We start from the raw sequence: 23,620 nt of genomic DNA on the forward strand, positions 1-23,620 counted from the left end.
ATCTGAAGGTCACGCAACAGCTCCCTGCCATCTGCAGCCCCCAGATTCCTTATTAAGAGCCAAGAGGCTGCCAAGCCCCCTGCCCCCGGGCCCTCCCACCTCCTCACGTGTGGGCGCCCCCCCATCAACATCCCCTCCACACCCTGGGTTGGCGGTCACCCCAGCGAGGCGGCCGGGCTCTCCGGGGCTCTGACCCTCATGTGGAGGGGAGGAAGAGAAGATAAAATGCTTGGAGGTGGTTTCTCATCCCTGTGCCCTGAACCCTGCGTGAGCTGGTTTCTTTATTTTCTCCTCCTCTGTGAGCTGTCAGTCCCTTCCCATACATTTCATTCCTGATCAATTTCACCAGAATTCATTTCTGTTGTTTACAGCCAAGACCCCTGCCCGGACACTCCCCCACGTAAGGGTGGTCCTGGGTCACTCCCGAGGGCTCCATATTCCTGCCCCCACCACCCCAGCCACGTGTACACCCAAGGGAGGGACACGCTTTCAGGGATCAAAGGCTGAGTGATCTGACAGAGGTGCTGCCTCTGGGAGGAGCCGCCCGCAGGGGTGACCTCCGACCGTCTCCAGTCCCCCCACTCCAGAAGGATGAAGCCCACGGCCCCGTGCAGCAAAGAGCACGGCAGGCTGGGCCGCCCGCCCCAGGCAGCTGGGAACGTGCATGTGGGGGAGGGGTCCCGGGTGCTGGGACAGGAGCGCCTCCCGGGCCTAACCCGTCTGCACAGCAAACGCCGTGGCGGGTGCCGCACACCCGCCCTCCCCGGGGGCTGCCGTTGGGCACCAGGCAGAGGGTGCCCACGTGACCAGCCTCTGATACACAGCCTGGGCGCTGGTGCCTCAGAGCTCCCTGCTGGGGAGTCATGTGCACCCCTGGGGCTGCGCGGGGAGGGGCTCGGGAGGCCTGCGCCTGGGGCCCCCAGCCTCCCCCAGGCCGCGTTCCCTGCGCTAATTTACTCTGTGTGCTGAGTCCGGGAGATCTAGCAAATCACCAAACCTGAGTGAGGTTCTGGGGACCCCAACACCCATCACATTGGCAAAAACGTTCAAGCCCGATAACGACAGGCACGGCCTGGAGTGCCGGAGACAAGACCCGCCCTGAGACGCAGGGGAGATTTCCAGTTTTCACAGCAGCTTAGCTTTCATGCCCGGGAAAGCTACACCTGTGCACACCCCACCTCGGAGCGGCCTCCTGGGGAAGATTCATGTGTCTGCACGTGAAACCCACACAGGGCATCTCGCAGCAACGTTAAAAATAATCTAAGTGCTGGACTTCCCTGGTGGCACAGTGGTTAAGAATCCGCCTGCCAATGCAGGGAACACGGGTTCGATCCCTGGCCCGGGAGGGTCCCACATGCTGCGGAGCAACGAAGCCCGTGCATCACAACTACGGAGCCTGCGCTCCAGAGCCCACGAGCCACAACTACTGAACCCATGAGCTGCAACTACTGAAGCCTGCATGCTAGAGCCCATGCTCTGCAACAAGAGAAGCCACTGCAATGAGAAGCCTGCACATCGCAAGGAAGAGTAGCCCCTGCTCATCATGACTAGAGAAAGCCCGCACACAGCAACGAAGACCCAACGCAGCCAAAAAATAAAAATAAAGAAAGAAATAAAAGTTATGTATACGGGGATATGTAAAAAGCCCATTTATAAAAAAAATCATCTCAGTGCCCCTCAGTAGGAGAATGGACAATAGACCACAGACTGTGCACACAAGGTGGGTATCCTGCAGGTAAAATGGCTAAACCAGGGAAACACATCTGTGGGTGGCCCCAAAACATGACACTGAGTGAAAGGAAATCAGGTTGCTGACGGATACAGACATGAGAATACACACACACAGGTCAAAACACAAAGCACTGCTCTGTCTCCACAGCTATAAACACCCCCATTAAACCACAAAACCATACATGGGATTGACGAACACCAGCCTCGGGGCAGCGGCTCCCCGAGGGAGAGGGGAGGCTAGGACGTGGGCACGTGGGGACTGCCACGGTATCTATGACGTTCTGTAAAAACGGCAAAATGTTAAGATTTGTTTACACTGATTTGTAGATGCATGGGTGTTTATTATACTATTTTCTATACTTTCTGAAATATGTTAAAGTTAAAAGAAAAACTATCTGGAAAGGTAAAAAGATGTTACATAGACCACATCCGTGAGCCAGAGTCAGTAACATAAACTTGTAACAATTAAAAGAAAGTTGTCTCTCCAGTTGAGGAAACAGAAACCCAATTATAAGCTCTTTGGAAATAAATGAAACAAGTACTACACCTGAGGACATGTGTGGTTTGGGTAAAGCAGTATTCAGAGAATACATTAAATCCTTAAAGACATACAGAAAAGTGGGCAAGACTAAAAATAAATAAGATTTGGACTGCCCTGGTGGTGCAGTGGTTAAGAATCCGCCTACAAAGTTAAGAATCCAGCGGAGGGGACATGGGTTCCATCCCTGGTCCGGGAAGATCCCACATGCCTCGGAGCAACTAAGACCACGTGCCACAACTACTGAGCCCACATGCCACAACTACTGCAGCCCGCACCTAGAGTCCTAATCAAACTTATAAGTTTTTGCACAGCAAAGGAAACCATAAACAAAATGAAGAGATAACCTGCAGACTGGGAGAAAATATTTGCAAATGATGCGACCAATAAGGGCTTAATTTCCAAAATATACAAAGAGCTCATGCAACCCATTAACAAAAAAACAAACAACCCAATCAAAAAATGGGCTCATGACCTAGAAAGACATGTCCCCAAAGAAGAAGTCCCCACGTGCCCACCCATACATACACGCACGTGGAAAGCTGCTCAACATCACTGATTAATAGAGAAATGAATCAAAACTACAATGAGGTACCACCTCACACCTCACACCAGTCAGAATGGCATCATCAGAAAGGCTACAGATAACCAGTGCTGGAGACGGTGTGGAGGAAAGGGAGCCCTCCTGCACTGCCGGTGGGAATGTGAGTTGGTGCAGCCACTATGCAGCACAGCATGGACGTTCCTCAAACAACTAAAAACAGAGCTACCATATGATCCAGCAATATCATTCCTGTGCATATATCTGGAGAAAACTATAATTTGAAAAGACACATGCACCCCAGTTTTCATGGCAGCACTATTTACAATAGCCAGGACATGGAAGCAACCTAAGTGTCCATGAACAGAGAAATGGATAAAGAAGATGTGATATATATATATATATATACATACACACACACACATACACAAATGTAATATATATATAATAGAATATTACTAAGCCATAAAAAAGGATGGAATGACGCCCCTTGCAGCACCATGGACGAAACTAGAGGTTATCTCACTGAGTGAAATAAGTCAGACAAAGACAAACATCCTATGATGTCACTCATATGGGATACAAAATACGACACAAGTGAGCGTACATACAAAACAGAAGCAGATTCATCACAGACATAGAGAACAGACTTGCGGCTACCAAAGGGGAGAGCAGGGGGAGGGGGAGGGATGAATTAGGAGTTTGGGATTAGCAGATACAAACTACTATATATAAAAGAGATAAACAATAAGGTCCTACTGTACAGCACAGGGACCTATACCCAGTATCCTGTAATAAATCATAATGGGAAGACTATGAAGAAGAATACGTGTGTATATATGTGTATAAGTGAATCACTTTGCTGTACAGCAGAAACTAACACCACGTAGGAAACCAACTACATCCAATTAAAAAAAGAACTGTTCATAGAAAGACACCACGAACACAGCACATCCAAGTGTCACAAGGAAGTGGAGCAACCAGAAGGTACAATGTAACCACGTATGTGTTTATATTCCTGGATGTGCTGAGGGGAAGACCTCACACTACATGATCCAATCTGCATGAAAACCCAGAAAACACAAATCTCATCTCGGGGGGGAGGAGAGGTGTCGTTTTCTGGGTTCAGGGTCGGGAGGGGATGGGGTGGACTGTGAAGGACCACGTGGGAACTTTGGGGTGATGGGAAAGCTCTGGATCTTGCTGTCCTAGTGGTCTCCTGGGTGTCTACGTTTCCCAATGCAGCAAACGAAACTTCGGTTTTTTTTGGTTTGGGGTTATTTATTTATTTATTTAATTTTTGGCTGCGTCGGGTCTTAGTTGCCGTACACGGGATGTTTTCAGATTCAATTATTACTTTTTTTATTGGGGTATAGTTGTTTTACAATGTTGGGTTAGTTTCTACGTGGGATCTTTGTCGTGGCATGTGGGATCCTCCGCTGCTCCTTGGGGGAGTGCACAGGCTTCTCTCTAGTTGTGGCTTGGACTCCAGAGTGCGTGGACTCTGTCGTTGCGGCACACAGGCTCTCTAGTTGTGGCCCACGTGCTCCGTAGTTGCAGCACAAGGGCTTAGTTCCCCACAGCATGTGGGACCTTAGTTTCCCGACCAGGGATTGAACCCACATCCCCTGTATCGGAAGGCAGATATTTAACCACCGGACCCCCAGGGGCGTCTCCAGCAAACGAAACTTGGAATTAGTACATTTTACAGTTTGTAAATCATGCCTCCATGAAGTTGACTTTGTGAAGCGGACACCCTCAGAGGATGAAAAGCACAGCCCCAGACTTGGACGCGCTGTTCGCGACGCGCCTGTCCACAGGTGGCCTGAGCCGTCTGCACCAGCCCCTGCACCACCTGCAGCTGACGGTGCAGCGCTTTCCCCAGCTCTGCGCTTGGTGACATCACGCTGATAGTGGTGCTGAGAGTACTCACAGCATGGAAACTGGCAGACCCCACAAACCCGGGCCTTCTTGTTTCTGTTTTACAGACACGCAGTCATTAAACATTCACCAGCACAAAACTGCATAGATGCAACAGATAACTCGTATTCAGAATGTGTAATAAATGTCTACATTTCAGTAAGAAATACAGGGATTTCCCTGGTGGTGCAGTGGTTAAGAATCTGTCTGCTAACGCAGGGGACATGGGTTTGAGCCCTGGGCCTGGAAGATCCCACATGACTCGGAGCAGCTAAGCCCGTGAGCCACAACTCCTGAAGCCCGCACGCCTAGAGCCCATGCTCCACAGCAAGAAAAGCCACCACAATGAAGAGTAGCCCCCGCTCACCACAACTAGAGAAAGCCCATGCGCAGCAATGAAGACCTAACGCAGCCAATAAATAAATAAATAAATAAATAAAATTTTTAAGTAGCTTTAAAAAAATAAGAAATACAAATAACCTTGTTAAAAATGACTTGAACAGTCACCTCCCAAGAAAAGATATCTGAATGTTCAGCTTTACTGCATCAGGGATGCAAAATAATACAACAACGTGGTAGTGAAATGGAGCAGGACCCTGCGGTCCTTCCCCCCACATCCTCCGCCTGCCTTTTGTCTGTAGAAAAACTTTAGCCAACCAATAAGTTTAATCAGAGAAGTAATAAAATACAGAAACAAAGGAAAATAACCCAACAAGACTAAATAATAATATTGGGTTGGTCAAAAAGTTCATTTGGGTTTTTCCATACCATCGTTCAGAAAAACCAAACAAACTTTTTGGCCAACCCAATAGTTTAGTCATTAAGCAAAGTCAAGGACCTTTAGTTCCTCCTCAAGGGCTACAGATGATATTCTGAGCCATGTCCTGGGAGCTGTCTTGTAGATACTGAAACCCCCACCAGGTGGAAGACGTTAACTATATGATGACCAGTGTGTAGCCATGACTTAAGCTGCTGCAATTCTGATAACTGGCCTCAAAGAAATGGGAACAAACCAACCCTGGAACTAAAGGCTAACTGTACCCAAATCAAGATGACATTGACCAGACACCACATGACCAATCTCAAGATGACTGTCAGAGCTGCCTGTGCTGTTTCTGCATGTCGCCCCCTCCCTGTATCTATAAAAGCTCTCGCCCGCTGACTGTCGGGGGGGGGGGGGAGTCAGCCTTTGGACAGGAGTCTCCCCCACCCCTTGCCGGCACCTAAAATAAAGCAAACTTTCCTTTCCACCAACTTCACCTCTTTATTGGCTTTTGAGGGGTGAGCAGCTGGATCTCGCTTTTGGTAACAGTATCCTCACACTTTCCATAAAGGATAAAAACGCATCATTTTATAAAGAATACAGAGTGACTGAAATTCATAGAATTGACTAGTGGGGATGTAACTTTCTTTAGAGAGTTGCTGGGCAGTACGTGCTACACGGCACACATCCCTGTCACGTGACCCAGCATTGCCACTCTTGGGTGTGTACCAAAGGGAAATTAGTGAACGTATCCACCAAAAGCAAAATGTAAGGAATTTTTGTAGCAGCATTTATTAATATTAGCCAAAATCTGGAAATAACCCAAACCTCTGTCGTTGAGAAAGAGAATGCTAAGTAATGTGCAGTGGGTTTCATGCAACGGTTTTCGTCACAGCAGAACAATAAGCTGTGACACAGGCAGCCACACGGGTGCTTGTCAGAGGCATCTGTTGAGTAAAATAATGAACAAAAGCATGGCGAGAACAGGCAGGATTGATCAACGGGGAGAGAGGTGGAATGGAGACTCCTCCTGGGTGAAGGGGGTTCACTGTGAAACAGCACAAGGGAACAGCTAGGATTCTGGACGTGTTCTACATCTTCAACAAAATGATCTGCAGGAAAACGTTTCCACCCCAGAAGACCATCCCTAGCTAAAGTATCAATCAAGTGTAAAGGCAGAAAAAGGCATCTTTAGTTATGCTATGCTCAAAAATTATTCTCCCATGCACCCATTTCCGGAAAACTACTGGAGGGTGTGCTCCAGCCAAATAAGGGCATAAACTCAGAAGGAAAAAGATGTGGCAATCCACGACAGGAGAGAGATGCAGGAAAAGCCAAGGACAGCAGTGAAGGGAGATCCCTGAACGATACCTGCACATCTGGCTGAGAGAATAGCCAACAGGTATCGGCCCACAAATAGAGAGGGCTCCAGAAGAGGTGTTTCCAAAAATAAGTGAAGCTGGTAGCTTACCTGGTATGTCTGGACCTCTTGAGTGAGCTTGGGATGAATTAGTCAGAGAGCCTGGGGATGATTTATTGATAGGTGCACAGAAAACAAGCAAAGAAACGCAAGAAGCTATTGCTAACTCTAAGAAACAGAAAACACAAGCAAAAGCAAAACACATATAAATAAGGAAGTTAAATCTGGTTTCCCTACACAGACTTGGCTACAAACTCACTCAATAAACGCGATACAGATTTTGAACATGAATGTAACCAAATATTGGGGTATCACTGCCTTCTGACGATGGGGAGAGGGAAATTTTCTTGGGGCTGGTGGAAAATAAAGAGAAAGGCTTCCTTCCACAATAGAAATCAGCTCATACCTAAAACCGAAAGCTCAAAAACAACAGGATATGCATGTAATTTAGTAACTGTGAGATAAACAGGAGAACTAAGAACAGTGTCTGGGATGAGCACTGGGAGAGACGCACACGGGGGTGCGTCTCTCCCAGCGGACACCCTGCCGGCCCCTGCAGGTGGAGTGGGTGAGGGGGGACCTCCCCCGGCCAAGACACCTACTGTGCAGCCCAGGAGGGTCTGCAGGCACAAAACACCCAGGGACCAGAATTCACATCAAAGACACACGAGCAAAGAGATGAAAGAGGAGTCAAGGCTTTACAGACACACCCAGATTCTGCATCTCAGCGCTTGCTTTCAAGACACAAATACACCTCCAGCCGTCGGCCACCGGAAGTCTTGAGGACAGTGTTACAAACATCTCACAGCAAACAAACCTCATCTGCAAACGCCCTCCGAGCAATAACCAGGGAACGGAAGGGCTGTCCAGCCTCGGGGGAGGTGCAGCACCTCAGGGAGGGATACAAAGCCTCGATGCCCAGAGCACCTCGCTCACTCACCCACCACTCACCCCCCGTCCAGCGCACCTCCTGGCACAAAACCCCAGCACGCTCGACACCTGCTGCTCTAGGACTTGTGTCATGGCCGCATCCAAACTGTCCGTCTGCTCCAGTGACCTGAGCTGTGGCAGCCGGGTCTGCCTGCCTGGTCCCCGGGACGCCTGCACCGGCTCCTCCTGGCAGGTGGACGACGGCTCAGAGAGCTGCGGCCAGCCCCCCCACTGCGCCCCGGCCCCCCGCCTCACCCTCCTCTGCGCCCCAGTGCACTGCGTGTCCAGCCCCTGCTGCCAATCAGCCTGCCCCAGCTCCCGCACGGCCTGGTGCTGCCAGCCGTCTAGCTGCCAGTCCCCCTGCTGCACCTGCTCCCCCGCCAGCCAGCCTGAGGTGTGCCCGTCTGCTGCACACCCGTCTGCTGCAAGCCTGTCTGTTGCACACCCGTCTGCTGCAAGCCTGTGTGTTACACACCTGCCTGCTGCAAGCCTGTCTGTTGTACGCCCGCCTGCTGCAAGCCCGTCTGTTGCACACCTGCCTGCTGCACGCCCGTGTGCTGTGAGGCCGCCCTCTGCTCAGGGGGCTCAGCAAGCCCCCTCGTGCTGCCAGCCCGCCCCCTGCCCCCCGTCCTGCTGCAGACCCTCCTACTGCGTGTCCCTGCTGCGCCGCCCCGCGTGCTCCCGCCCGGCCTGCCGCACCCCCGCCTTGGCCCTGGAGCCCTGCTGGCCCTTCCTGGTCTCTTCCAGGGTCCCTTCTGCAGCAGGAGGCTGACCTCCCAGCCAGCTGCCCCTCCTCTGGCTTTCACAGCCACAGGGGACAGGACAGGAGCTTCTCCTCCTGGCCCCGCCCCTCATCTCAAGGACCTGGAATACTAATTCCTTCCTGATGCTGGCCACTCAGGGGTGTCCCTGCAGATGCACCGTGGCCCCTGAACCCTAGGGTGCTCCCCTCCCCCCAGCAGGCCTGATCCCACCCAAGGAAGTGACCTTACCTCTGAGTCCTAATAAAGCCCTTTCTGTCTCACAGTGACCTGTGCTATTTGTGGACATACAGTGGCAGGGTGAGTGGGACTCTTGGTGCTGTCCTCTGGGACCCTGCAGGCCAGGCCCACTGAGGCCTGAATCTCCCCCAGCCCCAGCAGACAGCCCCCAGCCCATCGCAGGAAAGCTGCCCCTGATCCAGAGCCAGGGGTCTTGCCCCCTCCCCAGCAGCCATGGGCCCCTGAGCCACACATGCCTTCTCAGCTCAGCGGTTGCCTCCAAGACTGGAAGCATGTCCCAGACCTGCATGTCTGTCCAGACTGCCTGGCAAGGCAGCCCCTCCTGCAGCTTCTCCCTGAACCTCAACAGAACAGGAGGAGAGCCGCCCTCAGCCAGGATCCAGAACCATCCTCGTGGGTTCTTCCCCGGCCCTTTCCCAGGCGTGGCCGGTGGGCGCGAGGTGAACAGCCCTCACCCGGGAGGATGCCGGCCCCCGTGCAGCCTTCCCTGGAGACCTGGGGGGCCCTGCTGCCTCCTGAACCTGTGTTCCTGGACTCCAACCCCGTCTGACACTCCCACACCCCATCCCCTGAGCGCACCCCCTTCCACCCTCACGGATGGAGCCCCCTCCCCCACGGCCTGCGCCCTGCACGAGGGCCCACTGCTCCGACCCGAGGCCGCCCTTCCCACACGCCGGGCCCCAGACCTGGGCTCCTGCCGCCACCTTCTGGCCTGGGGCTCAGGCTTGCTCCACGTGACACGTGGGACACACGGTGAGAAGCCACCACGTTCTCGTTGCTACTGGGCAGCTGGGCCCACCCGAGATCCCAGACCCCACCCCACCCCACCCGAGGGAAAGACCTGCACCCCGTCAGGCCTCCAGGCACAGCCAGCAGGCGAGAAGGGCCGGCCCGGCCCGGCCCACCCCTGCCTCCGCCCCATCCCCGCCGAGCTCGCACGGTCGGGACAGCCACCTCCCTCGCACCTCCCGCAGGCAGACCCCCAGGACAGGTGGCAGGGGCTGTCCCCGAGCATGAGACCCAGCTGGCACAGGCGCGTCCACACTCCCGGAGCCAGGCCCCTGTGAAGGGACAAAATGAGGGCCCCGAGGGACAGAGACGCGGGCTTTCCTGCTGCGGTCCCGGCGCGTCTGCAGGGGCCTCCGTCCTGGGGCTGGGGGGGGGGGGGCGCCGACACCGCGGGGCCGAGCCTCCCCCTCTGCGGCCTCTGCCGCCGCAGGGTCAGAGCGGACAGTGGGCCAGGGGGCCTGGGACGCACTCCCTGGCACTCGGCCCCGCCGCTGCCGGGGCGTGGCCAGGCGGATGCCCTGTCAGGTGTGTGCTCCCGCTTCGTCAGAACCGCAGTCCCGGGCACGGCCACTGCGGAAAACAGCTCCGCAAAACACTAGACACGACCCCACAAGCCCACTTCTGGGCATCTACCCGAAAGAATTGAAAACACACGTTCCGACAGACACTTGTACAGCCATGTTCAAGCCGCGCCGCTCACGGTAACCACAAAGTGGAAACCACGCAAACGTGGTCGGCCACGCGGTGGAAGGCTACCCCGCCATAAAGAGGAGGGCAGCCCCGGCCACACGGCAGGGTGGAGGAGCCCGGAAACACGATGCTCAGGGAGAGAAGCCAGGCTCAGAGACCACATGGAGTGTGTTTCCACGGATGTGAGACGTCCAGAACAGGCAGATCCAGAGACAGAAGGCAGACCAGTGGTTGGCGAGGCCTGGGGAGGGGAGAATGGCAGTGACTGCGGATGGCTTTTCCGTGGTGAAATGTTCTAAAAGTAAATAATGGTGGTGGTTGCACAGCCCCAAATACAGTGAAACCTGTGAATTCTGACTTTTTTTTAAACTTTAATTTCTGATTTTTGTTAATATATAGAAATACAACTGATTTTCTTTTTTTTTTTTTTGGCTGTGCTGGGTCTTTGTTGCTGCACGTGGGCTTTCTCTAGTTGTGGTGAGCGGGGGCTACTCTTCATTCTGCTACGTGGGCCTCTCATTGCGATGGCTTCTCTTGTTGCAGAGCACGGGCTCTAGGCGTGTGGGCTTCAGTAGTTGCAGCACATGGGCTCAATAATTGTGGCGCATGGGCTCAGTAGTTGTGGCACACGGGCTTGGTTGCTCTGCAGCATGTGGGATCTTCCCAGACAGGACTCGAACCCATGTCCCCTGCATTGGCGGGGGAATTTTTAACCACTGTGCCACCAGGGAAGTCCCGAACTGTGACTTTAAGTGGATGAAATTTACAGCATATGAATTATAGCTCAATAAATCTGTTAAAAACAAAAAACCTCATTCCGTTCCCAGTTTTGCTGGTTCAGTGACTGAGGCTTTTGTCTCCTCTGCATCCAAATGGAAACCAGTGACTCTGGGGCAGTGAGAGGAGACAGAGGAGGCCGCCAGAGGACCAAGTCATTGAGGGTTTTCTGGGAACCGCAGAGCAGAACACTCAGGCTGACTTTCAAATCAACAGAAAGAAGGTGACAAGAGGGCTGGACAAACGGCCTTTCCCGGGGGCTCTGAAGTGGCCCCAAGGTGGGTGCAGCGGGTGGAGCCCCAGCCCAGGTCACAGGGCAGAGAGGACAGGCAGTGCTCCAGGAAACCTCCAGACGAGGGGGTACCCTGCATCCAGCAGGCAAGCTCCCCTCCCCCCAGGGCCCCAGCTGTCACCTCTCCACGCAGAAGGATACGTTTGCTTGTGTCGAGGATGTGCCATCAGTGGACACTGAGCAGCCCAGACCCTCACTTACGAATATGAACACCCACCCACGGTCTCCAAACACTTAAGGAAATCCACGCAAAAGAGAAGCAGAACTCTGAGTACAGGACGAAGCAGACACCGAGGAACTGGAGGGGCTGCCACGCCCTAAAATGAGGACAAGATGCTGTTTTTTTAAAAAGAAGAGAAAAACAAATACTGTATGCTGACGCATATATATGGAATCTAGAAAAATGGTCCTGATGAACCCAGTGGCAGGACAGGAATAGAGACGGAGATGTTGAGAAGGAACTTGAGGACAGCGGAGGGTGGGGAGGGGAAGCTGGGACAAAGTGAGAGAGTAGCATTGACATACATACACCACCAAATGTAAAATAGACAGCTCGTGGGAAGCTGCTGCCTAGCACAGGGAGATCAGCTCGGTGCTTTGTGAAGACCTAGAGGGGTGGGAGGGAGGCTCAAGAGGGAGGGGAAATGGGGAAATATGTGTAAATACAGCTGATTCACTTTGCTGTACAGCAGAAACTGGCACAACAGAGTAAAGCAATTATACACCAATAAAGATGTGAAAAAAGAAAAGAAAAAACAAAGACGGAATGAAGTAAAGAAGGAAGAAATGAGGGAAGGAAAGAGGGAGAGAGGAGGAAGGGAGGGAGACATTCAGGGTTCCTGGAAACTAAAAGCATGACACTCCACATAAAAATGAAACTCTACCCAGTCTGCGTAACAGATGGCGGGTGGTGAAAGGCAACATGGTGATCAGGAAGATCAGGCAAGGATTTGCCCAGAATGCAATGCAGAAGGACAAAGAGATGAGGGTGTGAAGAGTTCAAGACACAAGGAGGGTACACCCAGGAGACCCGGTATCTGTGATCCGGACCTGAGCTCCAGAAGGAGAGCACCCGAGACTGGAAGAAAACAATCCAGTAACAGAACACATGTTCCTTGAGCTCAAAGAGGAAGTGAGCAATGACCTGAAAGTAAGCCAGCCACGGCCTTGCCGTGACATCCGGAGTGCGGGGGGGGCTGGGGGACTAAAGGGCCACACGAGGGAGACACTGCTACGAGGTTCTGGGGGGAGGAAAGCTTATCACAGCAGCCCGCCACACCCACGGGAGCCCCTCAGCGGTGCAGACCCTGAGGGAGACCCCGCCTGAGCCGACCCGCCGTGCACCCTTCAGACACCAGGGCTGCTTTCCAGCGGCAGGGGCCCGGCGAGCCTGCCACCCAGGAGCCTTCTCCCACAAGATGAAAGATGACCCCCGATGGCATTCCAATTTTGAAATCTCTTTTCAGACGTCCCCAGGGCGGTCACGGGTCCCCAGCAGGGTGCTTGCTGCTGAGGGGGCTGCGCTGAACCCAGAAGGTGGGACCACAGGACGGCGCTGCCATCTACCCTTTCCTTAAGTGCAGACTCACCCACTCGGACGTTTTAAGGGCCTCTTCTACACAACTTTTGTTTTACAGTGAACATTAAAATGGATATGATAGGTTATTTAGAAACGAATGATGCTGAACACACTGTATGCCGAAAATGAGAGAATATGGAAAAAGGTTGCTAACAAGACTTCACATCCTCCAATATGTGGGATAGAAAGCAAAATGTAAGCATCTGACTCAAGAAGCCAGAAAACATACCGCAAAATAGAAATTTTAGAAACGGACGGAGCAAGGAACTTTAAAAGATTTAAAGTAAAAATTAATGAAATATAAAACAAAGACTGTTACTTCAAAAGGATAGGTAAAATGTTAAAAGCTCTGCCATGTGTAATAAAAATAAGCACATTAAAAGTGGAAAGAAAGAATATGCTCACAGACTCAGATTATTTTTAAGTATAAGAAAGTATGAGTATATTTATCTTAAAATTTGAAAATATAATGAAATGTATCATGTTCAAAAAACATATAAATTACCGACATCGACGGACAAATGAAAAATTTAATACAATGATATCCAAAGAAAACATAGAAAAAGATATTTAAAGATCTAATTCTTCAAAAGGCACAGGCTCAGTTTTAAAGATGTATATATTCTATCCGCCTTCAACATAGAGACTTTTCCTATAATATTTAAAACATTCCAGGGACTTCCCTAGTGGTCCAGTGGTTAAGACTCTGCACTTCCACCGCAGGGGGCGCGGATTCGAACCCTGGTGGAGGAACCAAGATCCCACATCCCGCGTGCCGTATGGCGTGGCCAAAAATAAAATAAAATACAAGCAAGCAGTACAATAAATAAACAAAAACATTCCAGAGCTTGGAAGAAGCAGGAAGTTTTTTGGGCTTATCTAATGAGGCTGGCAAAACACTGATGCCTAAACCAGCCAAGAGAGCGGGGGGTGGGGGGGGAGGGGGAGGGGGAAACTGACTGGATCTCATTTAAGAGATCCAACATAAACTGTTAGCAAATTCAATATGGGACCACATGAAAAGGCTCACACAGCCCTGTCACGTAGAGCATATCCCAGAATGCAAGTCAGAAACCCTATCATTAACTATACGGGTAGGTGGAAGCAGAAAAGCCATTAGAAGTCTCAGTAGAGTCACACACACACACACACACATGCACACACATGCGTGCACACACAGTCATGCACACGCAGGCGCGCACACACACACACGCAGGCGCGCACACGCACACATGCGCACACACACACACACACACGAGCTGCAGAGGCACTGCCATCACCTCCAGGACCCCCACAACGGAGCCTGCTCTCACCGATTCTCACCGGGGTTGTGCTCCCTCCCAGTCAGCAACGTGAAAGAGTGAAACAGAAGGAAGGACACAACTGGAGAGCACGAGGGGGAGCGTGCTGTCTGCCATACTGTCTGCCCAGCTGGGACCAAAGAACACTGCCCTTCTGCTCACGCTCAGATGCCCAGGGATTTTTCACCTGTTTTTAAAAATCATGTGCTCATTTGACTTTCCACTGAACCTGCCCCACCAGCCCCACAGCAGGCTCCCTGATCGCAGAGGCCTATCTCAGTGAGGGCTGTGGCCCTGGGGCAGGCCGGCCGGGACCCTTGAAGAGCTGGGGTTAAAGCAATGACAGTTGAAAGACACTTTGGCCTGGGATGCAGGCAGCCCACAGGCCAAGGAGAAGGGTGCTGCCTAAAAGGGCCCGGGCGGCACCTGAGGAAGAGCCCTGACACCCACTAGATTAGGCTGGACCCCAGAGACAGCTGCAGGAAGGCTGCAGGACATCTGTACACCTGCCCATGGCTTGTCCCAGACCCAGCCTCGGGCATCTCACATTCCCCAGCCCCAAGCCCAGGTTCCCTCATTTCCAACTGCAAAACCCAAGGCTTCTGGGCACCAGGCCTGGGGGAGGTTGGGGGGAGCCCACAACCAAGCAGATGCCCTCACGGCCAAGAGAGAAAGTCAGAATCCTGGGTCCTCATCTTCCCTGCTCACCACCGTCCCTGTCATAGGTCGCTGCACTTCTCCCAGCATCTTTGCGTCTACAGAAGTGGGTCCCAAATGGGCACTCAGGTGTGACTGTGCATGTGTAAACAGGCATGCACCATGAGGTCCTGTAGACGAGAGCTGCTCTTAGTATGCCTGTCATTCCCCTGAAGCAACACTGAATCCTTCGGCTCTGAGAAGTGGACGAAGCACTCAGTTCTCTCACAACCCACAGAAGAGGCACTGAAAGAATGTTTAAAACGTTATAGGAACCCGCCTGCACTGTTGGTGAAAACGTAAATCGATGTGGCCACTATGGAGAACAGTATAGAGGTCCCTTAATAAACTAAAAATACAACTACCATATCATCCAGCAATCCCACTACTGGGCACATACCCAGAGGAAACTCTAACTCAAAAAGACACATGCACCCCTATGTTCATTGCAGCACTATTTACAATAGCCAAGACGCGGAAGTAACCTAAGTGTCCATCAACAGATGAATGGATAAAGAAGGTGTGGTTCCTATATACAATGGAATACTACTCAGCCATAAAAAATGAAATATTGCCACTTGCAGCAACATGGATGGACCTAGACATTATTGTACTAAATGACGTGAGACAGAGAGACAAATATTGTATAAATAGGATATCACTTATATGTGGAATCTAAAAAATAATACAAATGAATTTATTTATAAAACAGAAACAGACTCACAGACATAGAAAACAAAATTATGGTTACCAAAGGGGGGGGGGCTAAATTAGGAGTTTGGGATTAACATACACACACTACCATGTATAAGATAGATAAACAACAATGACCTACTGTATAGCACAGGGAACTATATTCAATATCTTTTAATAATCTATAATGAAAAAGAACATGAAAAGGAATAGAAATATGTGTATATGTATAACTGAATCACTTTGCTGTATGCCTAAAACTAACACAATATTGTAAATTAACTATACTTCAATTTTTTTTAAGCTATAAGAAAAGCTAAATCAAAGTAGTATAAAAACAAGAAGGGGGTTCAGCAGGACACTGAGTGTTTGTCAAAAAGAGAAGCAGATGGAAACTTTAGTGTATAAGTTGGAACAAGACCTCCAACACACGAGAATGAAACAGCTTAGTCTTTTATTCAGGAAGTCAAGCATCTGACACCAAGGAGCAGGCCTTCTCTGGTGTCCAACAAACAGATCACTTAAGGAATGGTGAGATGCTTGTAAAAACGCACACTGACAGCATCAGAGTTGTGGGGGGGTGTATCCCATTCACATCACAATACAAAACCAAGCTGCTGTGAAAAAGAAATAATCAGATAATGATGTTTGAAAATTTTAAATTTGGAAATAAGTGGATTAAAGGCCAAAAATAGACTGGAAATGGCTGAAGACTAAAATGTGGTCTGAAAGATAAAAATCAAGAAAATCTCTCAGAGAAGACAGCAAAGGATAAACATGGGGGAAATAAGAGAAAAATTAAGAGATAGGAAGACTACTTCCAGAAGATCTGACATCTAATAGGAGTCCCAAAAGGAGAGGCCAGGAAAGATGAAATAATTTTTGAAATATACAAAAACATCTCCTGAACTGAGCCTTCACACTGAAAGTTTCAGTGTACCCCAACCACAGAAAGTAAAGTCATACACAAGCCAGAAACAAAAACATGACATTAGAGAGCAAGCATGGAAAGAAAAACCAAATGCTTATGGAGGGTTAAAAAAGATAAACTATAAATAAATGGCAAATGACAGCTCTGGACTCTCATCAGGAACTCTGGATGCCACAAGAAAATGGAAATACGTCTTGGACATTTCAAGGAAACTATTATTTAAAATCAGGATTTTATACCCAGCCAAACTATCATAAACTGTAAAGGTAAACTTGACACATTTTCAGTCATACAGGAGATCTCAAAATGTAAAACCCACCAACACGTGTGAAAAAGTCTGATCTTTTACCATGGTTAAATGAAAATGGAAAGAATCCAAAGTGTACCTTGAAGTAGCGCAAAGAGAGGGATCTGAGTGTGTCACAGAAGAAAAGGAGAGAGCTTACAGACACAGCCAGTCTTGGGATATTGAAACTCCAAGCTCTCTGCCCAGAAGGGCACTGGTGACTGGGAGGCAGGGGGCACTCAGCTTTCTGTTTTCCAGTCCTCTGTACCACTCATAAGGTGTGCAAGTTTCACTTACAGTTGTATTTTTAAAGGCTTAAATGTAATTTAGAAAATATTTAAAACACCCCAAACACAGGAGAGATGAGACATAATTCATCAATTCACAGAAGCTCACCTCTGAACCTCACTCAGCACAATCTTGCCTAAAATGTTTTCCAGAACTTTTCTGGAGCCAAACAAACGAGAGATGGGAAACCACCTGTGACTCAGGACGTTTACACTCACAAATTTAATGAGTGAAAACGACGGTAGGAACCACGCCAGCACTGATGAGGGGCTCCTGCAGCCCCAGCGAGGACGGGCGGGCGTGGGAGCCGCCTGCCGGGACAACACAAGCCAGGGGCGGATATAAAAGCCCTGCATCCCTGAGCACCTCACACACACACACACACACACTCACCCTCATCCTCCTCCAAACCCACCGCCCCCACCATGGCCACGTCCACCCTGTCCGTCTGCTCCAGCGACCTGAGCTACGGCAGCCGGCTCTGCCTGCCCGGTTCCTGTGACTCCTGCACCGGCTCCTCCTGGCAGGTGGACGACGGCCCAGAGAGCTGCTGCCAGCCCCCCTGCTGCACCTGCTCCTCCTACCAGCAGGCCTGCGGTGTGCCCGTCTGCTGCAAGCCCGTCTGCTGCAAGCCTGTCTGCTGCACACCTGTCTGCTGCACGCCTGTCTGCTGCGAGCCCGTCTGCTGCAAGCCCGTCTGCTGCACGCCTGTCTGCTGCACGCCCGTCTGCTGTGAGGCCGCCCCCTGCTCGGCCTCCTCGTGCTGCCAGCCCGCCCCCTGCCCCCCGTCCTGCGGCAGACCCTCCTCGTCCGTGTCCCTGCTGCGCCGCCCCGCGTGCCGCCCCGCCTGCCGCGTGCCCGTCTCCTCCTGCCGCGCCCCCGCCCCCTCCTGCCGGCCCGCGTGCTCCCGCCCGGCCTGCTGCGCCCCCTCCTCGGGCACGTCCCCCTGCTGACCAGCTGGACGGTCTGCCCCCCCCACAGACAGCTACTGTCTCTCTCAGGAGCCCCGGGAGCCCCTCTGCTGGCACCGGGACCTCCCCCTCCCCACCAGTGAACACACAGTTGCTGCCCAGAGGGGATGTGAACACACCATCTACCCCACAGACCCCTGGACAGGGGTGGACGGTGGGCCCCGGGAGCCTCCTCTGGGGGGTCGGCTGCTTGAAAACCACATGACAGAGGTCAGCTGCTCTCATCAATAAAACGTTTGTGTCGGGAAATATGGACCCGAGTCTGATTTGCCCTCCTCCCCGGGGCCCCCTCGGCCACACCAGTTTGGGGCTGTGGGTGCTCTGTGGGCAGAAACCAGACAATCAAGACGTGTTCTCGCGTCCGAGTTCAACGCGGCTGAGAGGCCACAGGATCTGAAAGCAGGTGCCATCCCCACGTTCCGTGTCCCTTCCTACCCCAGGGCCCACCCTGCCCGCGGTAGACAGCCCTCCAAGGCAGGCACAGGAGGCGGGCATGGGTGCAGAAAGCTCGGACCCTGAGCAGGCCCTGGGTTCCTTCCATGCCCGTCCCCTGCCCATGCAGGTTAAAGGTGACGCTGTCGAGTCGGGATCTGAGAGTCCAGGACCAGCACTGTTGGATGGAGGGGCCCACACAAAGGAGGCCTGCCTGCATGTGGTCTGCATACGAGTTCCTGTGGGCCCCCAGTGGGGGCTGGGTCAGTTCTCCTACTCAAGGTTTCAAGGCCTGACTGAGGAGGCACAGAGCAAAAGAGACACCTTGGAACAAACCCTCAGGACAGTAGGAGAGGATGAGCCTGCAGTCTCAGTGGACCACTAGCACTAGAGGCAGCAGTCAGACTGACCAGGTCAGCATCGGGTGCCCTACTTACCCCCCCATCAGGAACAGACTGATGAGCCCCAGAGGAGCAGAACAGCGGAGGCCGGGGCAAGGGGGACCAAGAACTGAAGGCACGTCCCAGAGGGCCCTGCCCCCACCCCAGCTTAGCTGTACTCAGGGAAGTGGGGACAGAGCAGAACCCTAAGAGGACTTTAAACAGGAAGTGGCCAGATTGTAAACCTGCCTCAACTCTTAAATCTCTTGCCCGAGTTTATTCAAGCCCTGTACCCTTTACTTATTCATTCAGATTTAAGAAAAACACGACAAGCTCCATAGATGAACATAGAGGCATCCTTGGCTCGTGGCCTACCATCTTGCTTCCCTCTCCCTATGGCCTCCCCTTCTGTGGCCGAGTCTCCCCGCCCCCTCTCCCATGTCCCTCCTGGGTGACTCAGGACCACCCCCATCACAAGACCCTTAATTTACTCCCGTCAGCCAAGTCGCTTTGCCGTGTAAGGGGACGTATCACAGGTCCTGGGGTCGGGACGTGGGCATCTCTGGGGACCACGGAAGGTCCCCACCAGGCTCTTTCCCACCCCTCGGGAGGGGGAGGAGCCATGCTTGTCAGAGGAGCATCCAGTTTCCATTTAGACTTGGGGGTGGGGATGGGCGCCACGTATTAGTTGCTGAGCAGAAGACCTTTTACCTAAAAGGGGTCGGGTCAGGACGTTAGTGACTTGCCCTCAATCCACGCAGAGCAGGGTGAGGACTGACCCTGTAAGTTCGGGGGACAGGGCGGGGTCCCCCAGGCGGAGCCCTGGGAGCTCACCCCTCGGCCGAGAGGCCACCTCCCTGGGCTCGGTCACCGGCATGGCCATCTGGTGCCATGGCTTCTCTGCGGAAGGACTTTCCAGAATCCTGGGGAACCCGCCCCGGAGGAAGCAGTTTCGGGGAAAACAATGGAGCAGAGACATCGCACGCTCGGGGAGCCTCGCGCTCTGGTGTTCACTAGACCCGTGATGCTGGAGGCCGCAGAGCCTGGACCCGTGGCAGCCCGTGTGGGCGCCGTGCGGATGACCCAGACCGGGGACACTGTGGGGCGAGTCCCTCGGCCTGGCTGGCCGGCTGGGACCCGGCGGCCTCGCTGGGACGCGGTCGGGTCGGGTCTGGAAGGCGTGAGGAGGGTGACGTCTGGGCCGCCTCGCGGGAGTTCGGAGAGCCGGCTGCTTCTGACCCACACGCGGGGGAGGGGTCCCGCGGGCCATGGGCGCGGCAGCAGGAAGGGACACAGCAGGGGACGGGTCTGCAGACCAGGGCGGGGCAGGAGGGCCGGCAGCACCCGGAGGCCTGGCAGGAGGGGGCCGCACACACAGCGGGCGTGCAGCTCACAGGCAGGCACGGGGCCGGCGTGCAGCTCACGGGGCACCCAAGTGCCTTCCTCGTGGCCGCCTGCTGTCTTTCCTCCTCTTCCTCCTCCTCTCCCTCCTCCGCGCCCTCTTGCCCCCGCGGGTCTCTTCCTGGAGTTTCCAGTTGCAGGGACTCCGTTCAGGAAGCTCCTTCCCAGCGAGAGGCTCACAGTGACCCCATGGCCTGTGATTTCTGGAACCGGAGCCTGGGCTGGATGGGAAGGGCTGTCGCGTGGGGACAGGGGCCCCACAGCATGATTTTCAAGGTCCTCCCCAATTTTCGATGCCGTGTCTGTCCACACAAGCACAGTCACACTCGCCGCACCAGCGTGACCCATGATTTGGAAACCCAGTGATGCAGAAGCTCCTCCCCCCGGGTCAGGTCCTCCCTGGGGGCCGTGGCCACGTGCTCGCCATAATCAGAATGACGGGTTACAGCTCTGGGCCGGGCCTGAGCTCAGCGTTTACGCGGACTCCCGTAACTGATCAGTTATCAACCCTGCCACCACCCAGGGGCAGGTGGTGCCGCGTTTGCACAGACGTTCAATCGGGAAGATCCGGGAGGACCCCGTGACGCGTGCACGTCCTCACTCCTGCGCATGGAGGAGCAGCCACTGAGGCTCGCGGTCTCACCCTAGGATCCGTGGTCCTTACCTTGTGCCTGACGGAGCTGGGCCTCAGGGGTGGTCTGAGACTCTTGGATCTGTGCGTTGTCATCTTTTTAATCAAATTTGGTGATTTTGTCCATTACGTCTTCAAAACATTCTTAGGTTTCAATGTCATTCTCTCCTTCTTGGGTTGAAATTACTTGTGTGTTAGCCTTTCTGATACGGTCTCATCAGCCCTCTTCATTCTTCTTAACCCACGGCCCCTCTTCTTCAGATTGGATACTTTCCACTGATGTGTCTTCAAGCTCACCGACTCCTTCTTCTTCCATCAGCCTGGGTTGTGCTGCCTGCTCCTCGGGTTCCGTGGTCTGAAACTGCCCCCCTGCACCGGCTCCCTAGGCCCCACGCTGCGGGCTTTCCCGCTGCTCCTGGAACACGCCCGTTTCTGCAACAGGGTCCTCACACCCCTGACTGCCTCTGCCTGGAGCCCCGCCCCGACCCCTCACGGCACCTAGGGCCGGCACAGCACCACCTCCTCCAGAGGCCCCCAGTCCACCCACCAGCACCCGCTTCTCTATCTGCTGAACCCGCGTTCCTTTCCAGGCCTCAGCCCACTCTGGAATGATTTTATGCATTAGTTTTTCATTCACTCATTTATCCATTGCCACGGAAGGCTCATGAGGCCGGACGTCTCTATCGCCAGCCCACAGTATAATCTGTTGCAGGAATCAGTTCTTGTACAATTATGATAAGGCAGGAGCTGGCAGACTTTCTGTAAAGGGCAGAGAGTAAGTATCTCAGGCTTTGCAGCCACACGGTCTCTCTCACAACGACAGCGTTGAGGGAAAAAAGCAGCCTTAGACACACTAAATGCACGAGCATGCCTGTGTCCCAGAGGACTTCATTCACACACAGGCAGCAGGACAGACTTGCTGCACAGACTGCAGTTTGCAGACTCCTGCTTTTTTTTTTTATAAATTTACTTATTTATTTATTGGCTGCGTTGGATCTTTGTTGCTGCGCGTGGGCTTTCTCTAGTTGTGGCGAGTGGGGGCCACTCTTCAACACAGTGCACGGGCTTCTCTCACTGCAGTGGCTTCTCTTGTTGTGGAGCACAGGCTCTAGGTGTGCAGGCTTCAGTAGCTGTGGCACATGGGCTCAACAGTTGTGGCTTGCAGGCTCTAGAGCGCAGGCTGAGTAGTTGTGGCACACGGGCTTGGTTGCTCTGCGGCATGTGGGATCTTCCTGGAGCAGGGCTCAAAACTGTGTCCCCTGCATTGGCATGCGGATTCTTAACCACTGTGCCACCAGGGAAGCCCCGCAGACTCCTACTTTAATATATTCCTGTGCAAAATAAAACTCAAAATACATGACGGCCTCAACGTCTTCACTGACGGCGTGAGATAAAAAGGAGTAGAAGGACGCAGTGCTGGGAGTGGGTCCGGGGGCGCTCTGTGCACAGCGATGGGCGGGAGAAATACCGCGAGCCCCGCGGAAAGGCAAACCAGCACATCCTGTTTGCAGGAGGAGCTGGCCTCAAAGCCGAGCTAATTCATGGTGGAGAATGGCACAGGGAAGGGCGTCCCAGGATGATGAGATGCTGGGGGAACACGAGGGCGACAACCACGGGGAAGACAACAGCTGTGCTCCTGTGCTGCGGGGACGCCCTCGGCCCGGGTATAGAGGCCGCCCGGGGAGGCAGCCTGCAGGCATCACCGCCCTGCTCCCAACACCAGCCCAGCCCCTCGCCACCATGCGCCCCACCAGCTGCTCCTCGGGCTGCCAGGCTGCCTGCTGTGTGCCCAGCCCCTGCCAGGCTGCCTCCTGTGTGCCCAGCCCCTGTCAGGCTGCCTGCTGCATGCCCGTGAGCTGCAAGCCAGCTGTGTACGTGCCCATGAGCTGCAAGCCGGCTGTGTGGGTGGCTCCCTCCTGCGTGTGTTGCCAGCCCTCCCGCCCCACCCTGGTCTGCAGACCCATCCCCTGTAGCATCCCTTCCTGCTCTGGACCACAAGCCTCCTCCCAGCTGCTCCCAGTGCAGACAGGGTCACACCTGTACCCCTCCCGGCACGAGTCCTCAGTGGGCCTCCTGGTTCTGCACGTGGCAGATGAAAAGGATGATCAACTAACCTCTGACCTCGGATGAGAAGGTGGCTGGATGATCTGGACCCTTCCATGAGTGGTGTGTCCCCCCAGGAAGCCCTGGTTCCTGGGTTCCTTCTCTGTCTCCAGCAGGAAACCACACCCCACGTGAGCCACATAAATGGTGCTTTCTCAGCGCAGCCTGTCCCTCTGCTTTATCGTCACAGATTTTTGAAGTTTCTTTCTTGAAGGTGTATACAAATCACAAGCACAGAAGACCCTCCTCAAAGAGCCCTCTCGACAGCTCAGCTGAACAGTAGGGTCCTTGGTGGGTGGAGGGTCCCCACATTCACCACTTGAGACTCACGTTATGGATGGGGAAGGACGTCCCCTCCCTCTGAGTGGAGGACAGGAAACAGACCTGGGCCCTGCATCCCCCTGGTGCCTAAAGGTGGCCACACAGGGAGACCAGAAACGCTCATACAAACCCACCACACACACAAAGAGGGATCCAGCCGTCCCAGGGAGAAGAGGCAGGCGTCTGAGAAAGCCTCTCGCCACTCCAAGCCCCAG

The 23,620-nt window shown here is 53.3% G+C and overlaps 1 protein-coding gene and 1 pseudogene across 2 annotated transcripts in view; one reads left to right on the plus strand and one right to left on the minus strand.

Moving 5' to 3' along the window:
• Nucleotides 1-23,620, minus strand: part of TSPEAR (thrombospondin type laminin G domain and EAR repeats) — a 115,681-nt gene that overhangs the window by 68,414 nt on the left and 23,647 nt on the right. The gene's annotated exons all lie outside the window — the stretch shown is intronic.
• On the plus strand, nt 4,576-8,615 carry LOC130830460 (keratin-associated protein 10-8-like; annotated as a pseudogene).

Source organism: Hippopotamus amphibius, chromosome 10 (assembly GCF_030028045.1).
Source record: "Hippopotamus amphibius kiboko isolate mHipAmp2 chromosome 10, mHipAmp2.hap2, whole genome shotgun sequence".
NCBI lineage: Eukaryota > Metazoa > Chordata > Mammalia > Artiodactyla > Hippopotamidae > Hippopotamus > Hippopotamus amphibius.